Raw genomic sequence first — 9,966 nt, 5'->3', positions numbered from 1 at the left:
CTTTGGGATATCAGGAGAATGGAGCGGCGGTATTCTTCTTACTGTTTGCATACTTTACCTCAATTTACACCCAGAACAGGTATGTGCTGCTTCATCCTGTCTCATTTACCGCTTTTCCAGCCTGCCCTTCAAGCATCACTTCCTGCAGGGTGAGTTAGCTGGACGTAGCCAACTGCAGTAGACGAAGCAGAGAGCAAGAGCTATACAGGCCTTTTCAGGGAGTTGCAATAATAACTACGCTTGCTCTTGCAATTCTTCTGTACTTAACAGTATTTGTTACTTGACAGTCTGTCTAACCTGTTTGTCCAGAAATTTAAGCAGTAGTGCTTCCAAGGCCTGATTGCTATATGATCCTCATACTAAATCCAGGTTATTTAGTCCACTGGCATCCAAGTACTGTTATTCAACATTCCCTATTCTATTTCCTTGCTATAGTGGATGCTGGATATATTTCCCCTTCCAAAAAAACAAAAAACAAAAACATGACAACATCCACCTTTTTCATATAGAGAAGGGCCTGTACAAAAACAAAAAGCCTATCAAGTGTAAGAGACAGCGTGTAAATTTGATTTTGACCAGTAATTTGCCCATTACTAATATACTTCCCCATGCAACAGAAACCTTGCACTTACCATTGAAAGCAGGGAGATGAATATCAGTGAAATTGCTTGCTCTCTACTCCCACCAGTTTCAGTAAGAACTAGATTAGACCTGTAACTAAGCATGACATCAGTTTCAACAAGATTAACTTGTACAACCCAGTGTTTATCATATAACCATTAAAATCAAACCATAAACACACATTAAATGATGCACAAAGAAGGACAAAGTATAAAATCAGCATAAATTTCACAGAGAGTCTATTATATAACATATACAGGCAACAAAAACGTTTTTCTTAAATTGGAGTGAATTAGCAGCTTGAGGAATAAATATGGATGCTTTAAAGCAAAGTGTGCTGCTTATATACAGGCCACAGCGTTTAAAGCTCTATCTGGGTGGTTTGTAATTTAATTCTGCAGGCTACATATTGGTCCCCCCCCCCCCACCGCCCAGCAAGCTGGGTACTCAGTAACCTTGAAAGGATGGAAGATTGAGTCAACCTCTATCCAACTACCAGGATCAAAGTCAGAGTCTTCACTGCAGTACTGTAGTTTAACCACCACACCACAAGGTTCCTGATAATATTGGTTTAAATAATTATAATTTCCTCATTGATACTGAATTGGATCCAGATTTAGGCAACTTCACTGGTGGAATCAGATATTCCTATTCCTTCTTCCACCTGGCAGCACCTCAAGCCTACCCTCAAAGGCTGAAGAAGGTAGGTCCTGCAGAATTAGGTAGGTTGTGGTATGGGGTGCTGGTAGGCAATAGGGATTTGATGATGATGATGATGATGACGACGATGACAACAACAATGCTTTTCTCATTAAAAAGGACCCAAGGCACTTTATATTTTTAAAAGACAATATTTGAAGCTCAAAACATTAAGAATACAAATACTAAAAAGAGTCAAATAATACACCAAAAAATGGCAAACAAAAACACCACCAAAACACATTCAAATCAGTAAAGTGCAACTGTTAGCGATGGGGACAAACTGCCAAAATGGTGGTTCGTCTTGGTCATGTGCTGCAAGGTCAGAAGACTAGCAGTCGTAAGATTGAATCCACGTGACAGAGTGAGCTCCCGTCACTTGTCTCAGCTCCTGCCAACCTAGCAGTTCGAAAGCATGTAAATGTGAGTAGATAAATAGGTACCACCTCGGTGGGAAGGTAACAGAGTTCTGTGTCTAGTCACGCTGGCCACGTGACCATGGGAACTGTCTTTGGACAAATGCTGGCTCTACAGCTTGGAGATGGGGATGAGCATCACACCCTAGAGTCGGACACAACTGGACTAAATGTCAAGGGGAACCTTTACCTTTACCTTACTCCTGCCCCCACAGCCCACCCTGTTCCCCCTTTATACTGTCCCATCACCTCCCTACCTTGTCCTGCTGCCTGCTCCTCCTCCTCCATTGTCACTGCTGCCATCTCTGCCACCGCCTCTGTGCCACCACCTCCACCACTACTGCCATCTTTGCAGATGGTGGCAGTGGCTTCCATTCCAGCAGCCTAGCTTGCTCTCTGTGCCTATGGACTATTCAAGCAGCTGTTCGGTGGGTCCATAGGCACAGAGAGCTGGCTAGGCTGCTGGAATGGCAGTTTCCATTCTGGCAGCCTAACTTGTTTTCTCTGTCTATGTGCTCACCGAACAGCTGCTTGAATAGTCCATAGGCACAGAGAGCAAGCCAGGCTGGCAGAACTTCCAGCAGCCTAGCCTTCCCTCTCTCTGCCTATGTTCCCAAGGAACAGCTGCTCCGCAAGGCATAGGCAGAGAGGGAAGCCACTGTTCCAGAGCAACACACGTTTGAATAAAAAGCAGGTAAATGTTCATTGCTTCATATTCATCAGGATCTATGGAATTGATGAAAACAAAGTGACAAATATTTGACAAATCAGCCATTTCCTATAAATATTGTGACTCCATGCATTTAAAAGCTCCATTTGGGCAGCCAGTCACTGAGGAAAACCTTCCTAGAGAGAAAGGTATTTGCCTGCTTGCAGAAGGATAGCAAAGATGGGGCCATCCTAGTTTCTTGTGGGAGGGAGCTCCAAAGTCTGGGAGCGGTCCCACCCATGTCCACCAAATGCAGCTATGGAAGTGGCCACACCAAGAGAAAGTCCTCTCCTGAAGATTTTAACACCTGAGAAGAATCATAATGGGATACATGGTCCTTGAGATAGCTTGAACCCAAGCCATTTAGGGCTTAATAGGTTAGAATCAGCACTTTGAATTTTGCCTGGAAATGGATTGAAACAGCCCTTCAAAGAAGGGGGAGACACCTGAATCAGGGTCTCCTGACCTTCCATGTGGTAATTTTCTGAGCTGCGGGTTATTGAAGGGAAGCATTACTTCTGTCGTTCCCATTAAGCATGCCTGAATCTGGATGCACTCCCAACTTCTGATAAGGATTTGTTGGACACAAGACTAGAAAAAATAGAGACAGCTTTCTGTCCATGGCCAGCAGAATAGGCTGGTTACAGCTGGGCTGTTAAAATAGTGGGATACCTTCTGTGGACTGCTGTGTCTACAAGCAGCTTTATAAAGTAGGTTGTTGCTACTGCAATAATTCATATACAAATAAATTAATTTACATTCTTATAGGGTGCACCATTGTTTTTGCTCCTAAAAATTGTTTTGAAATTCTCAATTCAGTAAAAATCATGACAGTTTGCATCTTAAACAGAGAGGGAAATATTGGATCTATGTTCTTTTCACAACCTAATTTGGCAATTTCTTTTAAAAATTATGAATTAACACTGTAAATAATCTGACAACCTCCCTGTTTCCAGGACATTGGATGATGATGTGCCCCTGAATGGAAAAAAGGAAGTGCTGTCCTCAGTGTTTACTACACTCAAAATCTTTTTTTTTCTTGACTAATATATTGAGTAAAAACATTTCACAGATGCTTGAAATAGACCACGTCCTACCAAAACATGCACTATTGTTATTTTTGTTAGGTTTTGCCCAAAATGAGTTCACCACTTGCCTTCTTTATGTAAAGCAGTGGTTCTTAACATGGGCAATAATGCCCCCCAGGGGGCGATTTCATTTTTCAGGAGGGTGGTAGAATGAAAAGGGGCGGTGTGGTGGCGAAAGAACAGAAGGGGGGCGGTAGGGGGGCGCTGGAGCGAGCCAAACCTGTGAAGGCGACTGCAGCCACAGTGCTGGCAGTAGATCCGGTGCTGCTGCCACCGCCAGATGATCCAGCTCTTTCTACCTGCCACGTCTCACCTTTCTCCTTTAGGGGGAGCACTGAGTGTGGATCGGGTGGAAGGAAAGGGTCTCTTGGGTCCTCATCCTTGCCCCGTGAAGCGCTGCCTCGCACCCGGGTGGGAGGGAGACTAGGTAGGTAGGTAGGTAGGTAGGTAGGTAGGTAGGTAGGTAGGTAGGTAGGTAGGTAGGTAGGTAGGTAGGTAGGTAGGTAGGTAGGTAGGTAGGTAAGATATCACCTCAGGGAGGGGGGCGATGATAACTTCCTCAATAGCTCAAGGGGACGTTTCTTTCAAAAAGGTTAAGAACCACTGATGTAAAGCACTAAGTCATTGCCTGCACTCTTCAATATTTGTTGCAACTATAGCTAGTTAATCTAGGTTTTTATTTGGTAGCCTTTAAGCCCTACTCTGTGCAGCAGTTAATAATTATCGGCCCAAATCCTCTTGCCTAGTTACACTGGCATAACACAAATAGTGTAGCATTTAGAGGTGAATTGTCTTGTTAAAAATTGCCATATATATTATATGTTGCATATGTGACTTAGGGTACAAGTTGTGTCAAGTGATAATATTTGTAGTGATTTCCTAATTTGGGACAATTTGCCTCAGGAAGTTACAGCATCTGCGAACTGTTCAAGAGGATTTTGGCCATTATTTCCAAGGTGTGACATAGATTCATTTCCAATCATTTGATTATAGGAAAGTTTCAGCATATTACTCTCATTCCTAGAAATTTAGGAGCTGGAGCTGGTAAGGTAAGAGGAAGTGTCCAAAACCACCTTTGGAAAAAATAGGAATATGTAAGTCAAATCTGTGGTCAGAGCTCTACAAGTAAACAAAATTCTACATTAAACTAATTGCAGCATTCAGCAAATCTGATTCTTGCAACCTATCTGACAAGGTTAATTGATTCTACTTCTGCTGAACCAAGTGTAACACCAAGTTCTTGGCCCAAATTCTGCCTTCTATAACATGTGTAGCTTGTGATCACAGCAGATGCTTAATGTTGAAATATTGGGGCCCTGTTCAGTCCCACTCTTACTCCACACCAACCCCAGCTGATAGGTCAAACTGACAATTTTTTTCTGAACAAATCTATCCAGCTTTTCGAACCAGAAACATGTCTCAGGAAATTGTGCTATAAGTTCACTTTTAGAATTCGAATTCTGTGGCCTTTGGTGGTCATATCTCATGATCATGGGACTGCAGTTCTGCTCTTACTTAACACAATCCCAGTAATTTTACAAAGAACAGTCAAGAGACCAAAACTATCATCTAGTGTCACTTTGAAGACTATCAAATTTCATTTGGCTTAAATTTTCGATAATTGCAGGCCACTTCATTAGATGTGTAGACTGTCGTTTCCATCAACATAAATTTTCCATCTGTGCTAAAGTTTTGGGGTGAGGTGGAGCTAAAATGTTAAAGATACCAGCAAGGGATGATCTTAACAGCGGTCACATAACATTTGTTGAGAGATGATGGAGACTTCATGGCAAAGATAAACAGACTAATAATGTATGATGATTAGGCTAGGAATTCATTCACATTGAGGACTCCAAGAAGCATCCAAGGTCTATTCTAGGAACTGAAAGAGTAAGGTCTTCTTTATGCCAAAGAATCAAATTGTAAAGCTGACCAAGTCTCCAGAAAATATATTCTGCAAAGTGAAAATAAATAAATAAATAAATAAATAAATAAATAAATAAATAAATAAATAAATAAATAAATAAGTAAGTAAGTAAGTAAGTAAGTAAGTAATTTATTTATTTTTTAAAAACCCTGTGTGTAATAGTTGTTCAAAACCATCAGTTGAGGTCAATCTGGTGTCTTCCATTCAATTTTTGCAATCCAAGTGTTTTCAGAAGAAGCGAGATGTCATCTTTTTCATGAGAAACTGGTGTGATATTTCATGAAATAATGTTACTTTAAAGCTTACAAATGTTAATGCACTTTAAACTGCAGAGCTGAAAGAAATCCTATGATCCTCAAGTCTAGTCCCTCTCAAGGAGGCACAGAGGGGAATCGAACTTCCACCCTCTGGTTTTATAGCCAGATGCCCAAACCACTGAGTTATCCAGCAAATAGTATGTTTATTGATTTCCTGGTTGTTTATTTGAATTAAAGCAACTTTTCCCCTGCAGACGCTCATTGTAACATTAAATAAAAGACAAACACATTCAACAAGGTCAACTATTAAAGCATAGTTAAATTAAAAGGCCCACTTCAAAATAATTCAAAACAAAATTTAGCTTCTGGTTTTAATGTTTGCTACTAGATGTTTGCTACTAACTCTTTAAATTTTTTTCTTATTAATATATAATATGCAAGCAATAAAAGATATGTAAGGGTGAATATTAGCAAAGGATTGCTTTGTATCCCAAAATAAAATACAAGTAATTTTTAAGCTACAGATAAAACTCAAAGAATCATAGAGTTCGAAGGGGTCTATAGGGCCCTTAAGTCCAAACCCCTGCTCGATGCAGAAATCAACGTCAAAGTAGATCTGACAGATGGTTGTTACAAGAGAAATTCCAATTTCCTGTCAATGTTGTAACAGTGTGGTGAAGCCACAGGGTGGCAGGCTTGTCAAAGAGGCCAGAAGATCCATAGCATTTTCTTTCCATGTATACCTTGTTTATTCTGTCACTATCAGAGTGCCAAAGAAAGTTTCTGAATGTTTCTGGGTGCTACATTGAGCACAAGAATGATACAGATGCAGACACAGACAACATACAAACTGAAATAAGTATCTCTCTCTCTCTCTCTCTCTCTCTCTCTCTCTCTCTCTCATTGCATTTAAAATTACCTAGCTAGCTAGCTTTTTGTTTCTGATCATGGGGCGTTCTTGGCAAAGATACTGGAGTGGCTTGCCATTTCCTACTCCAGGTGGATTGCGTTTAGTCGGAACTCTCCACTATGTCCTGTCCGTCTTGGGTGTCCCTGCACGGCATAGCCCATAGCTTCTCTGAGTTACTCAAGCCCCTTCGCCACGACAAGGCAGCAATCCATGAATTATATCAGAAAGATTTGGATATCCCGGACAACCCAGACAATGTAGTTGCTGACCTTGAGCCAGACATCCTGGAGAGCGAAGTCAAGTGGGCCTTAGAAAGCCTGGCTAACAACAAGGCCAGTGGAGGTGATGGCATTCCAGTTGAACTATTTAAAATCTTGAAAGATGATGCTGTTAAGGTGCTACATTCAATATGCCAGCAAGTTTGGAAAACTCAACAGTGGCCAGAGGATTGGAAAAGATCAGTCTACATCCCAATCCCAAAGAAAGGCAGTGCCAAAGAATGCTCCAACTACCGTACAATTGCACTCATTTCGCACGCTAGCAAGGTTATGCTCAAAATCCTCCAAGGTAGGCTTCAGCAGTATGTGGACCGAGAACTCCCAGAAGTACAAACTGGATTCCGAAGAGGCAGAGGAACTCGAGACCAAATTGCTAACTTGCGCTGGATTATGGAGAAAGCCAGAGAGTTCCAGAAAAATATCTACTTCTGCTTCATTGACTATGCGAAAGCCTTTGACTGTGTGGACCACAGCAAACTATGGCAAGTTCTTAAAGAAATGGGAGTGCCTGACCACTTTATCTGTCTCCTGAGAAACCTATATGTGGGACAGGAAGCAACAGTTAGAACTGGTCATGGAACAACTGAGTGGTTCAAAATTGGGAAAGGAGTACGGCAAGGCTGTATATTGTCGCCCAGCTTATTTAACTTATATGCAGAATACATCATGCGGAAGGCTGGACTGGAAGAAACCCAAGCCGGAATTAAGATTGCCGGAAGAAATATCAACAACCTCCGATATGCAGATGATACCACTCTGATGGCAGAAAGTGAGGAGGAATTAAAGAACCTTGTAATGAGAGTGAAAGAGGAGAGTGCAAAAAACGGTCTGAAACTCAACATCAAAAAAACTAAGATCATGGCCACTGGTCCCATCACCTCCTGGGAAATAGAAGGGGAAGATATGGAGGCAGTGTCAAATTTTATCTTCCTGGGCTCCATGATCACTGCAGATGGAGACAGCAGCCCTGAAATTAAAAGGCGCCTTCTTCTTGGGAGGAAAGCGATGACACATCTTGACAGCATCTTGAAAAGCAGAGACATCACCTTGCCAACAAAAGTCCGAATAGTCAAAGCTATGGTTTTTCCTGTCGTGATGTATGGAAGTGAGAGCTGGACCATAAAGAAAGCAGACCGCCGAAGAATTGATGCCTTTGAATTGTGGTGCTGGAGGAGGCTCTTGAGAATCCCCTGGACTGCAAGGAGAACAAACCTATCAGTTCTAAAGGAAATCAACCCTGAATGCTCACTTGAAGGACAGATCCTGAAGCTGAGGCTCCAGTACTTTGGCCATCTCATGAGAAGAAAAGAGTCCTTGGAAAAAACCTTGATGTTAGGAAGGTGTGATGGCAAGAGGAGAAGGGGACGACCGAGGATGAGATGGCTGGACAGTGTCTGCGAAGCAACCAACATGAACCTGACACAACTCCGGGAGGCAGTAGAAGACAGGAGGGCCTGGCGTGCTCTGGTCCATGGGGTCACGAAGAGTCGGACACGACTAAACGACTAAACACACACACAGCTAGCTAGCTAGCTAGCTAGCTTCACATTAGCTTAACATTAGCTTATGCTTCACATTAGCTTATGAAAAGGATCAAACTCTAGTGCATTTCTTTTTTCTTTATACACTATTTAAACAAATAGATTTTGGAAAATTGTTTTTTAGACTCATGGATTCTAAGAAGCAAAAATGGTCCAAAACACCTAACCTGGCTCCATAGTGGAACAGAGTACAATGTGTTTTGGTTGTTGTGGTTTTTTTGGGCTGTTTGGCCATGTCCTGGAGGTTTTAATTCCTAACATTTCCCCAGTTTCTGTGGCCAGCTTCATCAGAAGACGGGAGCTAGAACTCTGTCTGGGAGCTGTTCATAACTTGGATCGTTCATAGCTAGGGACGTTCATAAGTAGAGATTCCACTGTAGTCAGTCTAAGAGAAGGTACTATTGTACACCAGAGAGTCAAATGCCAGTTTGCCCTCTGAGTTCCCCAAATTTTATCTCTCCATGAAAGACACTTTCATTTTTCTGCCTCATTCTCAGGGGCACTTAGAATTTGTTTCAGTTATATTTTCAGTTCACAGTAACATCTCAGGGTGTTTCATTTCCTTATAAAAAGGAAAGATGCTGTGTGAGGAGTTACCTTATGACATCTTCATCAAACTTTAATTGAAAAGCGGGGAGCTGGGGAGGCTGCTAATTGCCAGAGAAATTGTACAGTGAACAATAAGACACATGCACATATGACACCCATGTGCCTAGTAAATACTGTAGGATAACCACAAGAATCCTAAATTTTACTCACAAGAATTTTCCCGAAATTTCTTCTCCTCTGAAATTCTATTTAAAAGGAATTTCTTTCCTGTTAAATCAGTTGAGTGTGGTTGAAATTCTTATGGGAGAAATTTTCAGTCCAGCAATAATAAAAACCAGTAATGAAATAGAGCATATCTCGGGCCATCTGTTAACTAGGAACGGCCCAGGAAGTTATAGATTTAATATAGGAGTTTCATGACAAACAGAACACAAAATTTTGCCTCAATGTATGAAAATAAATGCATCAAATTCAATAATGGAACCAATAGAGGTTGTTGTTGAAACTGTTATAAAAAGAGGTCTTAACATAAGCAACTGTGTTCAATCATGGAAAACAGACACAACTGATGTCAGCATGGCTGTGGAAGGTCAGTAAATGGATCAGCTAATATATTCCAGATGCCTTGTGACAAGAAGAATATATTTACAAATAACAAGACATCTTCCACCAGCGGTCTATGATATTAGGATACTGTATGGCCAAACACACATCTTTCCAACAGGATGGACAAAATGGCCTCCCCTGCTCCGTGGCAGGAACTTCAGCCTCTGAAACTGCTAAATAGAAAGTCTGATGATCCTTCTAAATTGGGTGGAGCATTTTCTCTATGCCAGTTTTTCTCATCCTGGGGATCAGGACTCCCAATAGGGTCACACAGTATTTTTGGGGAAAAGGCATGAGTTTTCTTACGTGTTGTTGTCCTTGTTAAATAATTTCTTCTTTGGCCTTTTGGAGTGGGATATTAAACC

General features: G+C 41.5%; 1 long non-coding RNA gene across 1 annotated transcript; it reads left to right on the top strand.

The window, feature by feature from the left end:
* The first annotated feature begins 3,683 nt into the window (after window positions 1–3,683).
* Window positions 3,684–6,111, top strand: LOC144586863 (uncharacterized). The gene is made up of 2 exons (XR_013541931.1): window positions 3,684–4,000; window positions 4,053–6,111. It is a non-coding gene; the product is annotated as an uncharacterized LOC144586863 (long non-coding RNA).
* The last annotated feature ends 3,855 nt before the right edge of the window (window positions 6,112–9,966 follow it).

Source organism: Pogona vitticeps, chromosome 2 (genome assembly GCF_051106095.1).
Source record: "Pogona vitticeps strain Pit_001003342236 chromosome 2, PviZW2.1, whole genome shotgun sequence".
Classification (NCBI taxonomy): Eukaryota; Metazoa; Chordata; class Lepidosauria; order Squamata; family Agamidae; genus Pogona; species Pogona vitticeps.
This window is presented reverse-complemented; position numbering and strand designations above follow the sequence as displayed.